Below are 19,981 nucleotides of genomic sequence, written 5' to 3'. Positions count from 1 at the left end.
ACACTTTGGCCATGTCCTCGAAGAATTGCATTATTTGAGAGCCAAGATCACAGCGATATTGTTTTTCCAAAATGTTTTTACGGTAGTAATACAATGCCATGTACTGATAAAGTAATTGAGTTGATTTGCGAGATATTATTGATTTTTTAAATAGTTATTCTGGTTTTCTAAATCATTAATAGTGTTCAAAGAATTATCTGCAGCCACAAATTCTCCAACACTGTGATTAGTGGTGAGATGAGTGCATGTGGGTCCAAAAAGCTGTTCTACACCATGATATTGCTTCGCTTGGTCCGTACATATTATAGATGTATTTGGATCGACAAATTTCTTAATGTATGGACACAAATGACGTTTGCTTTTTCCATCTACTTTTATAAAAACGCCGGTTTTGTCTTCTTTGCAATACAACCCCAGAACAACAATACTCATTTGCTCTGTAACACGGCCTCGATGATACTTTCTTTTAGTCAAAAAAGTTTCGTCAATTTGTACCGTTTTTTCCACACCACCAAGCATTTTAATGTGATGAGAACTAATGATTTCCGCAATTTCTCGACAACATGAAAAATAATCACTCACTGTTGAATTACTTAATTCATCTTTATGTTGTTGATACCGCCATGAACGGAGATGATAAGTGATATCAGTAATAGACATTTTCATTACAAAACAAATCACAATTGCAACAATTTTACGAAGTTCGATTCGACACTTAGTTCCTTCAAAGAATGTTCCTTCACTCGGATTAATTATTTTGCGACATTTCAATCCTTTCTTCTTTTTTCCTTGTTGAGCTGAACAGCGCCATTTCCATTTCAATTTCGACACAGAACTTTTCTCGACTCTCATTGGTAATCCACAACAAATAGGCGGTGTTGATGTTGATGATGGAATTATCTTCATCTCTTCGAGAAAAACTTGTGCAACTTCATTCTCAGAAATGATGTCGTGAAACGAAGAAAAAAAAAGAAAAATTTACCAATTTTGGGTGAAGACGAGGATGAATATCGGTACACATAATGTGAGAGTACGAATGTAACTGACTACCTTCAAGGACTGAATACAAGCGTCTACTACAAGAAATGAGATTTCTGTGTTTACGTTTTACAAATGTAAACAACGTCCAACGCCTAACAACGGAACCTACTGCCTTCACGCATACACTTTTCACGCGAACCGAGGTTTACCCCCACCTCCCCCCTGCTTTCGGGGGAGGTGCGGTAGTTTCTTCCTCGCTTACGTGTGTACTGTTTATACACACACAATTGAAGTATTATTTAAAAATTTATATTAACTTTCCACGCATGAAAAGTTCATGCATACACTTTTCACGCGAACCGAGGTTCACCCCCACCTCCCTCCTGCTTTCGGGGTAGGTGCGGCAGTTCCTCCCTCGCTTACGTGTGTACTGTTTATACACACACAATTGAAGTATCATTTAAAAATTTATATTAAACTTTCCACGCATGAAAAGTTCATGCATACACTTTTCACGCGAACCGAGGTTCACCCCCACCTCCCTCCTGCTTTCGGGGGAGGTGCGGTAGTTCCTCCCTCGCTTACGTATGTACTGTTTATACACACACAATTGAAGTATTATTTAAAAATTTATATTAAACTTTCCACGCATGAAAAGTTCATGCATACACTTTTCACGCGAACCGAGGTTCACCCCCACCTCCCTCTGCTTTCGGGGGAGGTGCGGTAGCCTCTCCCCCGCTTACGTGTGTACTGTTTATACACACACAATTGAAGTATTATTTAAATTTATATTATATTTATTTTGAGCTTTAATACTGCATATCTCGAAAACTAAAGCAGTTAGCCCTATAAGACCTATATAATTTTTTGTTCAACGTAAAAAATACTACCAGAAACCACAGTCAAATCAAGAGGCCCTAGTTATCGTGTTCGTGCCGTCTTATTGTATGTCTTGTGCTTTCGGACCATCTCCGAAATCAATCAATCCCGAGTACGATAAATCGTTAGCGCGAACAGTAATGTCTTTTCGGAAATTAATTTCATCCAGAACCAAGAGTCCATGGCGCTGCACTTTATCCTTTGCTGCGAAACTCTTCTTCAATAATGTTGCAAAATTATCGTCGAATCCACATTTCATTTTGATGAGCGAAAAATATTTGCGGATCGTTGTAGTACTCGGCAAAGGGATGACGTTATTTTTTCGCAGAAATTCGTAATAACTTGGGGATCTGATATTCATTATCATGCACAGCATCAACCAGTTTTCGGAATAACGACGCCCTGTTCCACTCGTTTTCGCGGCGGCGATTATCTCTTCTATTACCACTTTTTGTGTTCCACGGATTTTTAATTCTTTACATTTGTCTTGTAATGACAAACTCTGAATCGCTGCAAAGTCTTTTTGACTTTTCTCCAAAGCGTCATTCAGTAACTGTAGCCTATATTTTAAGCGGTTTTTTGTCTTCCTTTCTCGAATAAGTTTTTTTTTCAAAATAGTAACTTTGTCCTGATTGCGTGGATCTGACCGCGTTTCGAATGCGATTCATTATTCTATTTTTAGAGTTTCGCATTTGTCGTTGTTTCAAAATTTTCTGAAGTTTTTTTGCACACATCAGATTTTTTATATTTTGTTAATAATAAACAATCAATGCCTCGCCAATAATTTAGAGAGTCTTTGATTGCATTCTCTTTCATTACACATATTTCGATTGACGTCATTCCTTTGCATATCCGCATACATTCAAATTTCAACAAAATTGCTTAAAGTGCTTCGATATTCTCGAGAACTCGTGGGAGTAGCTGTGTATTTTCATCGAGATTTAGTGCTATACCATGAACATAATAATGAATACGGCCATTCCACAGATCGACGGTAACAGATTTTTTAAATACTGGAGTAGTGTCGTTGTTTGACAAAGTGATTACGTGTGAAAATATAACTTTTGTTCCAAGTTCAGTCATTATTTCTGAGACCGACCAGGGTTTTGGAACATTGAATGCACGATTTTCCCCGATACATACAGCTACAACGCAATATAATAACTTTAATTGTCGTCATTGATTGATAAAAAAATGTTTACAAAAAAGCAGGTACGAATTTTTTTACTTTCCTAATTTGATCTAATCGCGTTTGCCTATCATACTCACTACACAAGCATATAACAATTTTGGAAACAAAATGATATTTTCGGTGAAGAGTAGGGGAGACCGGGGCTAAAAAGTCTACGGGGTAAATACGTCTAATCAAATATCTCGGAACCTGTATATTGTGCAAACTCGCTATTAACATTGTAAACGCTGCTTATGGTACCCATGTGACCAACGGAGTTTCGGCAGGTTACCTGCCGTGTTATGATTTTTACGAGGGCAAACGTGTTTTCGGAAGGTGAAAGTGAAATTTTCTGCGCGTGGAAATTTTGTAATATCTGCAATAATATTTGCTCTCCAAATCTCGAGGTACGTGATTATAAAGAGTAATGCATGCTGAACACGAATCCAGTGTAGTTTTTTCATTATCGTTGATGTCTAATATTTTATGGGCGATCAAACCTGAAACTTGTGTTTGGGGCTAATCAGTCTACAAGCACCCGGGGCTAATCGGGCTAATCTCGTCACTGTGGCGCGCCGGGCGCACGACTTCAGCTCACGGCGATTTCAGGTTAGGTTTCCCTCGAGCGTGATTCTGTCTTCCCTTGCACGTGCGTCAGTTTTGGTCAATTTGTGTAAGAGGGAAATGGTACGCACGTATCGTCGCAAAACGGGTGTTTTGGCCGACCGAAAAGATGGCGGACCGTTGTTTTCGAGATCGCTCGCGCTCACGGCACGTCGGCGAGGTACGGCGAGGCACGGCACGGCTCTGAGATCCCGCGATTTCCGCGCGAGAGTTGACATGCCGCGCGCGCGGTAGATCGTTCCGACTCCCGGCCGCGGTAAATTGTCGTTGTTGGTCGTTAAGTCAGTGACAGTCTCGCGTGCGACCGCATCGTCCAGCGTTCGCCGCATCGTCTCGGCGTCATTGTCGCCGCCGTTGTAGTGGTGGTGGTGTCGGTGGTGGTCATCGTCGTCGTCGTCGTCGTCGTCGTCGTCGTCGTCGTCGTGGTGGTCGTGGCCGTTGTCGTCGTGGTGGTCGTGGCCGTCGTCGTCGTGGTGGTCGTGGCCGTCGTCGTCGTCGTCGTCGTCGTCGTCGTCGTCGTCGTCGTCGTCGTCGTCGTCGTCGTCGTCGTCGTCGTCGTCGTCGTCGGCGCGTCGAGGAATCGGCGCGAGGACGCCGTCGAGTCGGTAAAATGGTCGCGCTCCACCGCGAGCTTTTCTAACCCCCCTGTCGCTATTTACCGCTCCCCTGCGAGAAACGCGGCTTGGTTAGGTTGCTCGAGGGTCCGCGCTGATCCTATGGCACCGGAACGCCGTCACGCGTGTTCCCCGTGGTTGCCCGCGTTGACAATGTGACGTGCCGTTGGGGAGTTTACGATTTGGTTAACCTCTGTATTCACGTGCCTAAATTGTTTTATGGAATAGGTAAAACAATTAATTTTTAATAATGTTTCGCATAAAAATTTTAAATAAATTTTTATATTTTTTTCTTAAAAAACAATTATTAAAATGTATCCTATCATTTTTCAAGATTAGATGTACGTATATGTATTGAAAATGCAGTGTGACCGATTAGCCCCGGGGGGGGACCGATTAGCCCCGGCATTTTTGAGATTTCAATTTTTCCACCGTTGTCGTTTTTGCTCTATACCGGTTAAACAAAGCGACGTAGATAAAAATTTCCTTAATAAATTTTGTAGCTAAAGGTTCACTCTTTACAGTGGTATACCACATTTAACTAAAATTATTTATTTTGTTGTTAAAAATCGGCACCGAAAAAAACCAGACTGTTTAGCCCCGGTCTCCCCTATTATGGTACAAAAAATCTTACCATTCGGCGAAAAAGATTTATTCACGTTGAAATTAACATCTAGGTCAATATTTCCTGAATCAACAGAGAATGACACGGACGAGATACAATTTAGAGAATTTGCAGAATGTTTTCTGCCAGACGAAGTAGAGCTTTGAGGATTTGCAGAAAACTGTCTAACCAAATGCTTTTCTGGATTTGCACTGACCAGCGCAGGTAATGCACAGTTTTGAGAATCTGCAGACAACTCTATAGACGAACTAGACTGTTGTGGATCTGCAGACAGCAGCACGGACGAAACTGAGTTTTCTGGATCTGAAGAGAGTGATATCAACGAGATAGCATTTTCAGGATCGACAGCGAGTTGCACAGTGGCAATGTTTGCAGGAGTATTTGGTATTGCTCTTCAATCTAGCCGAGACTGTTGATACGTATACTGGAAAAGAATTTGCACATTGCTTTCTCACCATTTTTAAGTGTACAAATTAGAAATTTGCACATTGCTTTTTATTGTGCTCACAAAGCTCCTCTATGAGGAACCTTATTTTATTTAATACATAATTATTAGTATTTATTAAATATTGGCTTCAAAATGAATCCCTTTATCGATCTTCGCCAAATTCAACACCAATCTTCCTTTAATGACACTCTACATTTAAAAAAAATTGAGAGATATCTCCATTTACGGAAGTTAGAGCATTGATACCCTTTTACAAGGTGTGTACACACACACACACACACACGCGCACACACACACACACACACACACACACACACACACACACACACACACACACGCGCGCGCGCACGCACGCAGCACGCACGCACACACGCACACACGCACACACACACGCACACACACACGCACACACACGCACACATACGCACACACGCGCACACGCGCATACGCGCACACGCGCGCACACACGCGCACACACACGCACACGCGCACACACACGCAAACACACGCACACGCGCACACACACACGCACACACACGCACACACACGCACACATAAACACACACACAGACATTTTTAAAAAAATGTATTGTTCGACGTTTTAGAACATTCTAAACATATTGGCAGCGACAATTCCAAAAAAAAATTTTTTTCGTGAAAACAAAGCTTTCTTTATGAGGAAGCAAAAATATGTTAATTTAATTTAGAATATAAACAATAATGTATAATGTTCGCTTGGAATATAATAACAAGACAAAAGGGCTTGCGAACTAGCAGGTTGTTAATGCTGACATGTATTTAAAATCATAACAATGACTTGACAATAACAAACGTTTCGGCCATAACTGTGGCCTTCTTCAGTGTAGTCGTTAATTTAAAATAATATACCCCCTTATACAATAAAGAATCATTCGCTTATAAATTAGATCGCCTGCTACATTCCAACGATTAAAACGCATTCGCTTACATACGATCACATCCTACGCACACCGTCTCAGTCAGATCGCAGCTCGTAGACATATCGCGTCTGGTATTACTCCGAGCCTTCGTAAAGTCAGTTTGCCGCTCGCCGATATATCGCGTCTGGTAATCCTTCGAGCCCTCGCAGAATCATGATGGGAAGGAATCCGTCCCTACACCGTCTTCACAATACGGCAAGAATGGATGCCCTTATGTGGAAATTTATTTCGTATTAAATTAAAAAGAACCAGTAAACTTATACAGCTCAACCTGCACTAGCTACCTTCGCTCGCGGAAACGCTTCTCGAACGACACATGTTCGTCAGTGGTCGGTCAGGTGTCAAATGCGAGCGTCAGCGGTCTATCCAGAGGGAAATTATGGAGGGGATAGAGTACGGGAGAGGAAGGAGAAGAGACCAACGTGGTAATCAGGAAGGTGGGAGAGTGTTAAGGATCGGGAGATAGGCTTCTGGCAATTCAGCATGGATGGTTTCGCAATCTTAGCACATATATAATCCCGGATGAAGTTGTTTATCTGTTACAATTGGGAGAACGGTTCGGTGTTCCTATTAAAGATGTTGAAATACCTAAACTAATTACAGAGTTTATTAAGCACATAGAAGGTAACATTAACAAATGCCAAGAGTCCATCAGAGGGGGTGTCAGAAACAAATCGGTAGCTTTACTTAATAATGTTGCCAACAAGAAACTTACGGTTACCAAGAACGAAAAAATGATTTTAGGATGGATTAATTCCACCAAAAAGTTCATTAGGGAACATCCAGAAATTCTCTTTACAAGAGCTGACAAAGGCAGTGTCACGGTGGCTTTGGACAAGGTCGAATATATTAGGAATATGGAGTTATCACTCTCGGATACTTCCTTTTACCAATTAATTGAGAAAGATCCGGTAAAAAAACTCTCGAGCGAGTTACGCTCCTTAATAACAAGGTGGAAGAAGAAGGGGTATATTGATCACTCCATGTACCAAAAACTTAATTGTACGGACGGCATCCTACCGAGAGCTTACGGATTGCCTAAGATACATAAGCCGGGCAATCCTCTTAGAATTATTGTATCATCCATTAATAGCCCTTTGTACATGCTTGCGTGCTGTCTACATGAAATTCTGTTGAAGGGCGTTTCGAAATCTCCTAGCCATATTAATAATAGCTACCATTTGGTTAATAAATTAAATGGTATGCCGTTCGACTCTAATCGTACTCTGATATCATTGGATGTCGTTTCACTTTTTACCAATGTTCCAACAGACTTGGTGGTGGACAGTGTAACAAATAGGTGAGATGAGATTTCGAAGCTCACAGACATTCCGCTTGACGAATTCACTATTGCAATCCGATTGGTTCTCAACTCGACATACTTCTCATTTAACAATAAATATTATAAGCAAATTTTTGGCAGCCCCATGGGTTCTCCACTATCGCCAATAGCGGCAGATATGGTTATGTGTGATCTGGAGCGGGTTGCAATATCACGGCTTAATTATGTTCCACAGTTTTATATTCGGTATGTCGATGACATTGCAATGGATGCTCCTTGTAATGAGATTGAGAATACACTGGAGACGTTCAATTCGTTACATGATCGGTTGCAATTTACGTGTGAAATCGGGCGCGAGGGCAAACTCGATTTTTTGGATGTTACCATGGTAATAGAGGATGAGAGAATTATTTTCGACCATTTCCATAAACCGACTTACTCAGGCAGATATTTGAATTTTAATTCCAACCATCCTCTTTGTCACAAAAGAGGCGTAATATACGGGCTCATTGATAAGATCATCTCTCTTTCTCACCCGCAGTTTCACAAGGAAAATTTAAAAAACACAATTAACACATTACTTAAGAATGGATATCCGCTTGGTTTCATTTTTTCTACGATCAGAAGAAGAATTAAATTCCTAGCTCATAACACACAACCTAGCAGCCAATCTGCTAAGATTTCTAATTTTACTATTCCGTATGTTAAAACTATTTCAGATGGCTTTACGACGTTAGCCAAAAATATTAATTTTCGCCCTGCCTTTACGATTCCGTTTAAGTTGAACAGGTTTATCACAACGGGCAAGGACAAATTAGACATATCAGCACACTGCGGAATAGTTTATAAGATAAGTTGTGTGGATTGTGATGCCACTTATGTGGGGCAATCTAAAAGACAGCTCAAAACCAGAATTAAAGAGCATAAATCCGATATCTTAAAGAGAAGCGGATCTCCATCAGTTATTACCGAACATCGTTTAAAAACGGATCATAGATTAGATTGGGAAGGAGTGAGGATCTTAGACAGTGAGCCGATATATAATAAACGTCTCATCTCTGAAATGTTACATATAAAGAGACAGAGCGACGGTCTTAATAAGCACAGTGACACGGAGTTATTGCCAGAAGCCTATCTCCCGATCCTTAACACTCTCCCACCTTCCTGATTACCACGTGGGTCTCTTCTCCTTCCTCTCCCGTACTCTATCCCCTCCATAATTTCCCTCTGGATAGACCGCTGACGCTCGCATTTGACACCTGACCGACCACTGACGAACATGTGTCGTTCGAGAAGCGTTTCCGCGAGCGAAGGTAGCTAGTGCAGGTTGAGCTGTATAAGTTTACTGGTTCTTTTTAATTTAATACGAAATAAATTTCCACATAAGGGCATCCATTCTTGCCGTATTGTGAAGACGGTGTAGGGACGGATTCCTTCCCATCATGATTCTGCGAGGGCTCGAAGGATTACCAGACGCGATATATCGGCGAGCGGCAAACTGACTTTACGAAGGCTCGGAGTAATACCAGACGCGATATGTCTACGAGCTGCGATCTGACTGAGACGGTGTGCGTAGGATGTGAGCATATGTAAGCGAATGCGTTTTAATCGTTGGAATGTAGCAGGCGATCTAATTTATAAGCGAATGATTCTTTATTGTATAAGGGGGTATATTATTTTAAATTAACGACTACACTGAAGAAGGCCACAGTTATGGCCGAAACGTTTGTTATTGTCAAGTCATTGTTATGATTTTAAATACATGTCAGCATTAACAACCTGCTAGTTCGCAAGCCCTTTTGTCTTGTTATTAATTTAGAATATTTAGAAACGCGTCACATCTATTTGTACAATATTACCGTGCCGATATTGTCTCAATGATATTACAACAACGATGATATTGCATTTTAAGAACAAATTATTTTAGTATATTTACCTCAGCGATAAGTTTTCTATCAACATCGTATTTCTCGTACTTGCAAATTATAAACGCATCGTCAAAATGTTTTTCATAGATGAAATGAGACGCTTTCAAACTCTTGATTTCAAATAATGCCGCTGCCCATTTCTTTCTCTCTGTTTGAAGCGAAAGTAGATTCAGTGAGATATAGTGAGAGACAAAGAGAGACTGTATATTAGCTGCCCTCTGTTGCGTTTATCATAATACTAATGCAGTCAAGATAAGGTAGATAGCGGGATTTGTATCATTTTGAGCGACCCGCGCGTTCAGTGTCAGCCATGTTTCAAAACAATAGTTCAGCGCTGAGAGCGTGGCGCAACTGGACTTGATTCACAAGCGTGCCGATCGCCGGAAGAGGCATTAGTTCCGGTCGCGAAGCGTGCGTCGACGAGCGTGCCGATCGCCGGAAGAGGCATTAGTTCCGGTCGCGAAGCGTGCGTCGATGAGCGTGCCGATCGTTGGAGAAAGCATTCGTTTCCGGGCGCTTGTCGAGATGAGTCGAGGTATCATCGTTCTCTTTAGTGAGACGAAGTCGGTTTAGTTTTCTAAAAAGGCGAATCGAATCATAAGAATACATAGTGGTTGCGAGGCTATCATTCGTAAACCTAACGGCTCAACGATATATGTGAGCATAGACAAGCTCGCTTGCCACGGGACTATACCGGCACAAAGTTTGGCTTCGTCATCACGGCCCCGTGCTATCACAGAAACGTTCTGTACAAGGGAAAGAGCGGCCATTAGACTATACCGGCAAAAAAAGATGACGATCTTTCTGGCCTCAACCGGATAAATCCTTGGTTCAAGGATCAAGCGCTTTATTCAATCAAGTCTACTGTGACAAGGTAAAATCTGTCTTTCTAATGAAACCAGAGATCCGTCATGGGGGAAGCTAATCTTCTATTAGCGCGATGTAACGGATTACATAAATCCGGTTACATTTCGATCTTGGTTTCAGGGGCGAACGAGTGCATTATCACAGTATAATTCGTCCGTCGAGCGAAGCCGCCAAGCTTCACACGTTGAAAATCTGAGCTCAGTACATTCATTATCTCTTTCTTTGATTCACCGGTTGCAATCGAGATTACTGTTAACATATCCGATTAGCTATTTGTAAATACATGTAAAGGATCCTCGCGTTACTAAAAGTCATTTAGATACTTGAAACTGCTATTTAAAATCCATGAACATTGCGTCGCGCTCTATAAAGCGTAATTAACGTTAGATTCACTTCTTATATTCCTATTGGTAAGAAGAGAATCCTTGTCGTCAGACAAATCTTATATATGTTCTTACGTTTAAGATAGTTATCTATCTTTCGTTAACTATTACCTCGAAAAAAAAACAGTGGTAATATTATACCTCAAAAAAATCTAAGTAACAAGTGGTAGACCTAATCTTTGTATCTCGAAAAAATCTCGAAAAAACCTAAGCAGTAGTATCTTTACCTAAAAAAAACCGAAGTAACAAGTGGTAGACGTAATCTTTGTATCTCGAAAAATCTCGAAAAAACCTAAGCAGTAGTATTTTTATTTAAAAAAAATTATAACTCAAGTGATACACACCTTATTAAAGATGAGTCGCGCTTCAAGTGATCTATTACAATTACAAAAAAGAAATGATATCTCTTTTTAAATTACAGCGCCAATTACAGAGAGAATATACATTGAGAATCTTTGTATTTCGAAAAATCTCGAAAAAAACCTAAGCAGTAGTATTTTTATTTCCAAACATGTTGTTACCTAGAAAAAAACAGTGGTAATATTATACCTCAAAAAATCTAATTATATATATACCTTAACAAAATTATTATTATATCACGAAATTGCGTTACCAAACTCAATCCAAGTGATATATATTTCAAAAAATTATCTCACAAAATTGTCTCACAAAAATTGTCTCACAAAATTGTCTGACAAAAATTGTCTCACAAAATTGTCTCACAAAAATTGTCTCATAAAATTGTCTCACAAAAATTGTCTCACAAAATTATTAAATTACAAAATTGTTACTTTATTCAATCCAAGTGATATCTACCTCGAAAAAATCTAAATAACAAGTGGTATCTATTTAAAAAAAAATATGTGAAATCTTTTAATACTGCGCCAATTACAAAGAGAGAATATATATATTATATATATACCTTAACAAAATTATTATTATATCACAAAATTGCGTTACCAAACTCAATCCAAGTGATATATATATTTCAAAAAAATATATGAAATCTTTCTTTAAATTACGCCAACTACAAAGAGAATATATATATTGCTTTGAAAAATAATTGTAGTGCAACTACTCTTAAAAAATAAAACAAAATTGTGTTACCTAACTCAACCCAAGTGGTATGTATCTTTGTATTCCTGAGGATCTTTCTATCAACCCAAGTGGTAGTAGTTTTAATTCTCCTTGATAAAATTATAATATTACAAAGAATCATAAATCATTTTAATCACAAAGAATTAAAGAGGTAACATTATAAAATAAAAATATTTAATTAAAATAAAATAAATAAATTTTTCTTGTAAAAAACTTGGCGCTGCTTTTTTAACCCTTAAATGCCACACCTCTCAAGAATCTCGTAAATGACACATGGGGTCTAAAAGACCCCAGCATGAAAAATGTCTCCTTACTCCTTACTTTTAATTAAATATTTTTATTTTATAATGTTACCTCTTTAATTCTTTGTGATTAAAATGATTAAATGATTCTTTGTAATATTATAATTTTATCAAGGAGAATTAAAACTACTACCACTTGGGTTGATAGAAAGATCCTCAGGAATACAAAGATACATACCACTTGGGTTGAGTTAGGTAACACAATTTTGTTTTATTTTTTAAGAGTAGTTGCACTACAATTATTTTTCAAAGCAATATATATATTCTCTTTGTAGTTGGCGTAATTTAAAGAAAGATTTCATATATTTTTTTGAAATATATATATCACTTGGATTGAGTTTGGTAACGCAATTTTGTGATATAATAATAATTTTGTTAAGGTATATATATAATATATATATTCTCTCTTTGTAATTGGCGCAGTATTAAAAGATTTCACATATTTTTTTTTAAATAGATACCACTTGTTATTTAGATTTTTTCGAGGTAGATATCACTTGGATTGAATAAAGTAACAATTTTGTAATTTAATAATTTTGTGAGACAATTTTTGTGAGACAATTTTATGAGACAATTTTTGTGAGACAATTTTGTGAGACAATTTTTGTCAGACAATTTTGTGAGACAATTTTTGTGAGACAATTTTGTGAGATAATTTTTTGAAATATATATCACTTGGATTGAGTTTGGTAACGCAATTTCGTGATATAATAATAATTTTGTTAAGGTATATATATAATTAGATTTTTTGAGGTATAATATTACCACTGTTTTTTTCTAGGTAACAACATGTTTGGAAATAAAAATACTACTGCTTAGGTTTTTTTCGAGATTTTTCGAAATACAAAGATTCTCAATGTATATTCTCTCTGTAATTGGCGCTGTAATTTAAAAAGAGATATCATTTCTTTTTTGTAATTGTAATAGATCACTTGAAGCGCGACTCATCTTTAATAAGGTGTGTATCACTTGAGTTATAATTTTTTTTAAATAAAAATACTACTGCTTAGGTTTTTTCGAGATTTTTCGAGATACAAAGATTACGTCTACCACTTGTTACTTCGGTTTTTTTTAGGTAAAGATACTACTGCTTAGGTTTTTTCGAGATTTTTTCGAGATACAAAGATTAGGTCTACCACTTGTTACTTAGATTTTTTTGAGGTATAATATTACCACTGTTTTTTTTTCGAGGTAACAACATATACACTACTATGCGTGTACTTGGCGCCTTTTTTTACCTTTTTTTTAAAAAAGGTAATTTTGTACGGATATCACGCCTTTTTGTAGTATTACGCATTTTATAAACAGTATGTACAGGGTGTTATTTCGAGGTATAATACTACCACTTTGTTTTTTTTCGAGGTAACAACATAATACATATATACTACTATGCGTGTACTTGGCGCCTTTTTTTACCTTTTTTTGAAAAAGTGTATTTATACCGGGTTTTATAACGAATTCATCACAGGAGAGCGCTTTGCTAAAATCACCCTTTGTATTGATTGAAGGTTTTCTATGCTTTGCACTGTCTGAACATCTCACGAGCGGTTTCATATTTTTATTAATAACACTAGCAGCACCAAGACTCCTATCTTCCTTGTAATCCAAATAAGAATATACTTGTAAACGTAATAAACTGAGATCAAGTAGTTTCATATCTTCTAATGTGCACTTTGACAACCTGAAATAGAACAAAACTGAACAAAAATTCAACACATAGGAAATAGAAGATATACAATGAGAGAGATATATAATGAGCACTATTGTAAATATATGATATTAGAATACCAATATAAATAATATAAGTTCTTTTTTACACAATTTATTCTTTTTGCCATAGTATTAAAAATTATATATATACAGATTTTTATAAATAAAAATAATTACAATTTTATTTATTAATACTTACAATTGTACTGGAGGCTCAACAGATGATTTTAATCCTTTTTTTTTATTAGATATGGATGGCTTTTGTATCTCCTCTACAGAAATCCCAGGTAGCAAGGTGACTTTAATATGACGTCAATAATTCGTCATTTTTTGGGTACGACGTCATTTTACCAACTTAAGACGTATAAATGTCGTGACTTTTTTGACGAAATAATAACTAATCGTAGAATGACCTCATTATAACGTACTATTGACGTCATTTGTATAACCATAAAAACACTTCGACAATTTAACCAAACTATAACGTCCAAGTAACGTTAGATTAGTGCCCATTTAATGACGTTAGTTATTTATCCATTGTACGACGTATCTGAGACGTCAGAATTTCGACCAATAAAAGACGTTAGTTAAATCACTTTAATACGACGTTCCTGGTTCGTCAAATTGTAGACCAATAAATGATGTTAGTTAACTGATGTTAACACGACGTACCTGAGACGTCAGAATTTCGACCAATAAAAGACGTTAGTTAAATCGCTTTAATACGACGTTCCTGGTTCGTCAGATTATAGACCAATAAATGATGTTAGTTAACTGACGTTAATATGACGTACCTGAGACGTCAGACTTTAGACTAATAAGGGCCGGTTGCTCCAACCTGTTGGCAAACTGACTAATAGTTAAATCATATATATGTCTTCGTTTTTCCTTCCAATTAAACAAAGATAGACATATGATTTAACTATTAGTTAGTTTACCAATAGGTTGGAACAACCGGCTCTAAAAGATGTTAGTTAACTGACGTTAATACGACGTACCTGAGACGTCAGACTTTAGACTAATAAAAGATGTTAATTAACTGACGTTAACACGACGTACCTGAGACATCAGACTTTAGACTAATAAAAAATGTTAGTTAACTGACTTTAACACGACGTACCTGAGACGTCAGACTTTAGACTAATAAAAGACGTTAGTTGACTGACTTTAACACGACGTATCTGGTTCGTCAGTTTGTAGACCAGTACCCAACCCAAGGAGCAAAGTGACGTCAGAAGACGACATCGACATAATGACGTCTATTTTTAGTCATTTTTGGTCTATGACGTCGGCGACTAATAATAATGGACGTTTATAAGACAATGATAACTATTTCATGCAGTGTTATAGCTATCAAGAAGATATCATTACAAGATTTTTGAACACTTTAAAGATGTACTTGTTATAGACAAGTACAGTTACTAAGGAAGCATCAGGGTCAGAAGATCGTCACTGTTCACTGGATCATCGAAGTCAAGCAACACGGGCGCGGTACTGTACTTAGGATGGGTGACCGCCTTGAGAGAGCGGGGCTATATGCACATGATACGTAAAGAAACAGTTAAAAAGCGTTTTTTTTTCATAGATAAAGAAGAAAAACGTTTTTTTATAAACGTTTATCAAGTGAACATTTTAACATTTTAATTTCATAAAAAATAATGTAGATTAAAAAGTTGTCGTCTATTTGACGACATTTTATGGTCAGTCTTGTGACTGCCATTCCAAGATGACGTCCAAATGTTCAAAATCTGACGTACTTTTATTTTGTCCCGGCGACGTCATTAATTACGTATTAGTGACGTCAATATATGACGTCACGAAGATGAGACAAAAGTACGTCATTTTTACGGCACTTTGACGTCATTTCATAACGGCGCAATCGTCAGAACATGACCAAAAAATGACGTTAAATAGACGTCACCTTGCTACCTGGGATAGCAGCGCTAGTACATCTTACTTCCCGAGGAAACAAACTCTGTACACTGATTTCGACCTCAACTACACAGTCTTGTACTATCTTATCCATTACTTTAGCTTCCATACTGAGTATTGTAAAAGCACATCCGAGTTCCGCGAGTAATGGTTGAGGTGAAGAGATCATTTTCATATACCCTAACATTTCTTCCAAATATGTATTGCGTACAGTTATATCCATCCTTCGTCCATATAAGTTTTCAAAGCGTCAGATAAAAACGCGACCGCTTTCTGATTTTCTCCGAGTTCGCTGTAGAATCGTGCCAATTAATTCTTTGCCGATTAATCTGGCTGATCGAATACGGCCGACATGCTTGTATGTGCCCATAGCTAATTCTGCATGCTCCAGATACTGTTTCTTGAACGCTTCTTTGGATGATAGTGCCTCTTTTAATTTGTCTGTAGGAGTTAACTTTCCTTCTACCTGTGGCTCCGAATCTCCTATACCTGCTATAAGATACACAACTGTGTGCAACTGTTCACTAGTCGGTTCACTTCCCGGCATTAGGCCGCACAATTTTCCTAAGCTTCCTAATAAAAAGAAAAAAGGCATATAATGCGATATATAGAAAGATATACCACGGAAACAATTCAAGAATTATATTTATAATTATTTAATTATATTGGCAAATAACGTATAAATAAAATAATCAGTGTCAAATAAATAAATTACCTTATCTCTTGCAAGTGCCCACAAGCTAGCTGTATGTAAAGAGCACAAGTCCAATTGTTGATTGTTATCAATATTGATGGTGGACAATTGACAAGCTTGCAAGACTTCTAACGCACAGAGGAATGACCAGCATTCTACAGAGCCTTCAGGTTTCTGCACTTCTAAGATTCTCAGTTCGCTCAATGTGTTATGGACAAATGATAAGCACCTTTGTGCAACCTGTCAAAAATAATATCCAATTTCGAAATATGTACGAATTACGGTAATTATACGAAGCCATTAATTATCAATAACTGTTCAATTCGTACAAACCTCCCAAGGTTTATTAAGCAGGAGTAGCATGGCACATTGTCTACTAAACAAGTAACTCCTAAGATCTAATAAAGATGCCTTACATTCAGCTAAAAGAAATCTTAGATGATGGTTTGTACCGTTATTTAAAAATCACACCTCCCCAATTGTTGAGAGGCGTTTGAAACAGACTTAACCATCCTGGAGTATCTATGAACAATTTATCTACATTTAGGTTTTCACTTTGTATCTCAATATCCGTTCTCATTTAATATCGTATACTTTTAACCTAAAATGCCAATTTAACTTTGTAAAAGGAAAGATATAAGTTTTAAGATTTTTAATATTAAGGAATTCAGTAGTGCGATTCTGTAACTCGTTATGCTGTCGTTATGTGTTTATAACGACAGTTGCGCAGCTTTTTTATTATATTATATAGTATACCTGCGCAACTGTCGTTATAAACACATAACGACAGCATAACGAGTTACAGAATCGCACTACAGAGGAGTGACGCATTGCTCTTGTGTGAGAGCAGTTGACTTGTAGTCGGGGAGTCTCGGGTTCGTAATCCCGACCAATGTATGCTAGTTTTATTTATTTAAAAGACTGATTAAAAAGTTAAAGATATTATGAAAGATTATGAATAAAAAAATATAAGATAACTCGTTTCAGGAGTATTTCAGTCAACATTTTACTCAATATTTTATTAAGCAATTCAGTAGTGATAAGAATTTATAAGGAGAGTTATATTACCTGTAGAAGAAAATAATGGCAGAAGTTCCAACTAGGATTGTTCCGCCTTTCTCGCTGTTCTCGTATAATATCTTCAAAGCGTGACAGAGTTCTGTCATATGCAGTCAACATCAAATGACGAATGCGAGTTATCAAGCCTCTCCATGATAAAACATCTGTCAATTATAGACACAATTTATGGATATATATAACAACATCATTTCCATATTACATTGCAAGATTAAATGTAAAAGGTCATGTTACCTGTCGCCATTCTTGGCAGCAAAGTCACTTCGTATTTTATCTAAGACGGTAGTCCTGGGCAATAGCTTATTGGCCTTCTTTTATAATTAACAGCTTATTTATCTAGGTTAACCTGTGTAATGTAAACACTCGCGTAAACGTAGTAAAGTAATAATAGTAAACAATAATATAATAAGTAACAGTAGGATAATTATAGGATAATTACATATTATAGGATAATTACATATATAGTTAGTAACTTACAATAATTGCTTCGCGTAAACGAGATCGGTATCGCTCCGCGCGTACTTGAGACACTACCGTGTTACACTAACTATCAAGATATAACTGAAGCTGCGGTCCACTTGACGCTACAAATGCTTCGAAGCATTCCTCTTCTCTTTTCTTTTAATGAAGAAAGAAGGAGAAGAAGAATGCTCCGAAGGATTTGTAGCGTCAAGTGGACCGCAGCCTGTGACAGCGCACTGAACGCATTACACTATCTGCACTGGCCGCGCAGTACAGCACACACGTATGAACGCACTATATCTGCACTGCGCGAAAGCGCCGCCAGTGTCGAAAAAGTGAAAAGGACGCGGCGATTTCAGCCAATGAAATGATGGCATGGCATGAGAGACGGTCGACGTAGACGACGACGACGTATCTTAAAAAATAAATTTTCATATTTGGACTTTGCGTCGCAATATCTCCGCTCGTAGGGCACGTAGCGGAAAATATTATAGGAGATACCCCCCCCCCTTTTCGACCCCAAGCTATCGATCAAGCCTACTTAGAACTTGATCCGTTCACTCGTTATCGAGATCTCAACATCTCGAGTACTCGCAACCCGTCGCGTCGCGTAAAAGAGTCACGGTCGGCCTCGCTCCGCGTATACTTGGCGCGAGACACTACCGTGTCTCTTGATTGATAGAGCTATAAAAACATAAAAATCCATATATACACAAAATATTGCACTCAAGAAAGTATAATATATAAATTAGAACGTTTGTGAAATAATTCACCGTAATTCTTATGCGATCATTTTGATTTGAATAGTTTCGGTGTTTTTTACCGTCTCTATTTTTTATTATATTCGAGCTGGTTTAATTAAATAAAAAGACGTTCATTTCCGGCCAAATACATACGAATGTTAGATCCAGTGAAAAACTAATAAAGCCGGTTCTACAATACGTCGCAAACGATGGCAACTGCTAGTTGAAAAGTGTAATTTCTGATTGCCGATTGCCAGTTATTAAAAAAAATCTAGTAAATCTGTTCACTTTTGTAATTTTCACCTCGTTTCAAGAACCGTAATCGACCCCCAGGGGGTCGATTGTGTATCTTGAAATGAGGTAAAAATTACAAAAGTGAGGAAATTTACTAGCGTATCTACGATTTTATTTGTCGAAATCTAGTAAAATCTGTTCACTTTTATAATTTTTACCTCGTTTCAAGATACACAATTGACCCCCAGGGGGCCTATTACGTATCTTTTCATGAGGTGAAAATGCGAAAAGTGAATAGATTTACTAGATTTCGACCAATGAAATCGTAGATACTCTAGTAAATTCTCTCACTTTTCGCATTTTTACCTCGTGAAAAGATATACGTAATAGGCCCCCTACAATCTAACAAATTACTAAATTTTAAGTAATGGATAATAATGGATAATTTACTTTTACCTAAATATTACTTTTTTAGATAAAACGCGAATTATGCGGGAGATGTGACCCGAAACGGAGATAGAGAGGATACAGTCAGAGTATGACGCTCAATTAAATTGGATTTTTCATAAACACTTTAAATACACATATTTTATATTTAATTAATAGATCCGAGATACCTTTTATATATATATACATTAGCGATATACATTAACAATAAAACACATTTAGCGAATATAATTAATGAATCTGAGATATACATTTTACACTAGCGATATACATTAGCGATATTTAGATATATAACATGCAATTTATTCTCGCTCATGTACAAAGTAACGTAAGCCACGCAGAAATTATAGATAATGACAGTACGAGTACAAAATTGAGACCATGTTGTTTTTTTACAGTTTTTTTTTATTACAAAACTTACACATTGTCCGTACAAACAGCATATAAACTAAAGATAATGAGTGATATAAGTTTATTAATACAATTATACCTGGGAATTGGAGTTGCGCATTCTGTGT

General features: G+C 37.3%; 1 protein-coding gene and 1 pseudogene across 1 annotated transcript in view; one reads left to right on the top strand and one right to left on the bottom strand.

Annotated features, from left to right (window-relative positions):
- The window catches only part of LOC139779876 (cilia- and flagella-associated protein 58), a gene marked incomplete at its 5' end in the record, with an annotated part of 247,623 nt that overhangs the window by 213,743 nt on the left and 13,899 nt on the right, over positions 1 to 19,981 (top strand). The window lies entirely within an intron of this gene.
- Positions 15,781 to 16,401, bottom strand: LOC139779879 (trafficking protein particle complex subunit 10-like; annotated as a pseudogene).

The sequence above is a fragment of the Temnothorax nylanderi genome, unplaced genomic scaffold (genome assembly GCF_030848795.1).
Source record: "Temnothorax nylanderi isolate EJ_2023f unplaced genomic scaffold, tnyl_v1.0 TNYL_tig0247_pilon, whole genome shotgun sequence".
Lineage (NCBI taxonomy): Eukaryota > Metazoa > Arthropoda > Insecta > Hymenoptera > Formicidae > Temnothorax > Temnothorax nylanderi.
Note: the sequence above shows the minus strand (reverse complement) of the source record. Positions and strands in the feature narration are given on the sequence as shown.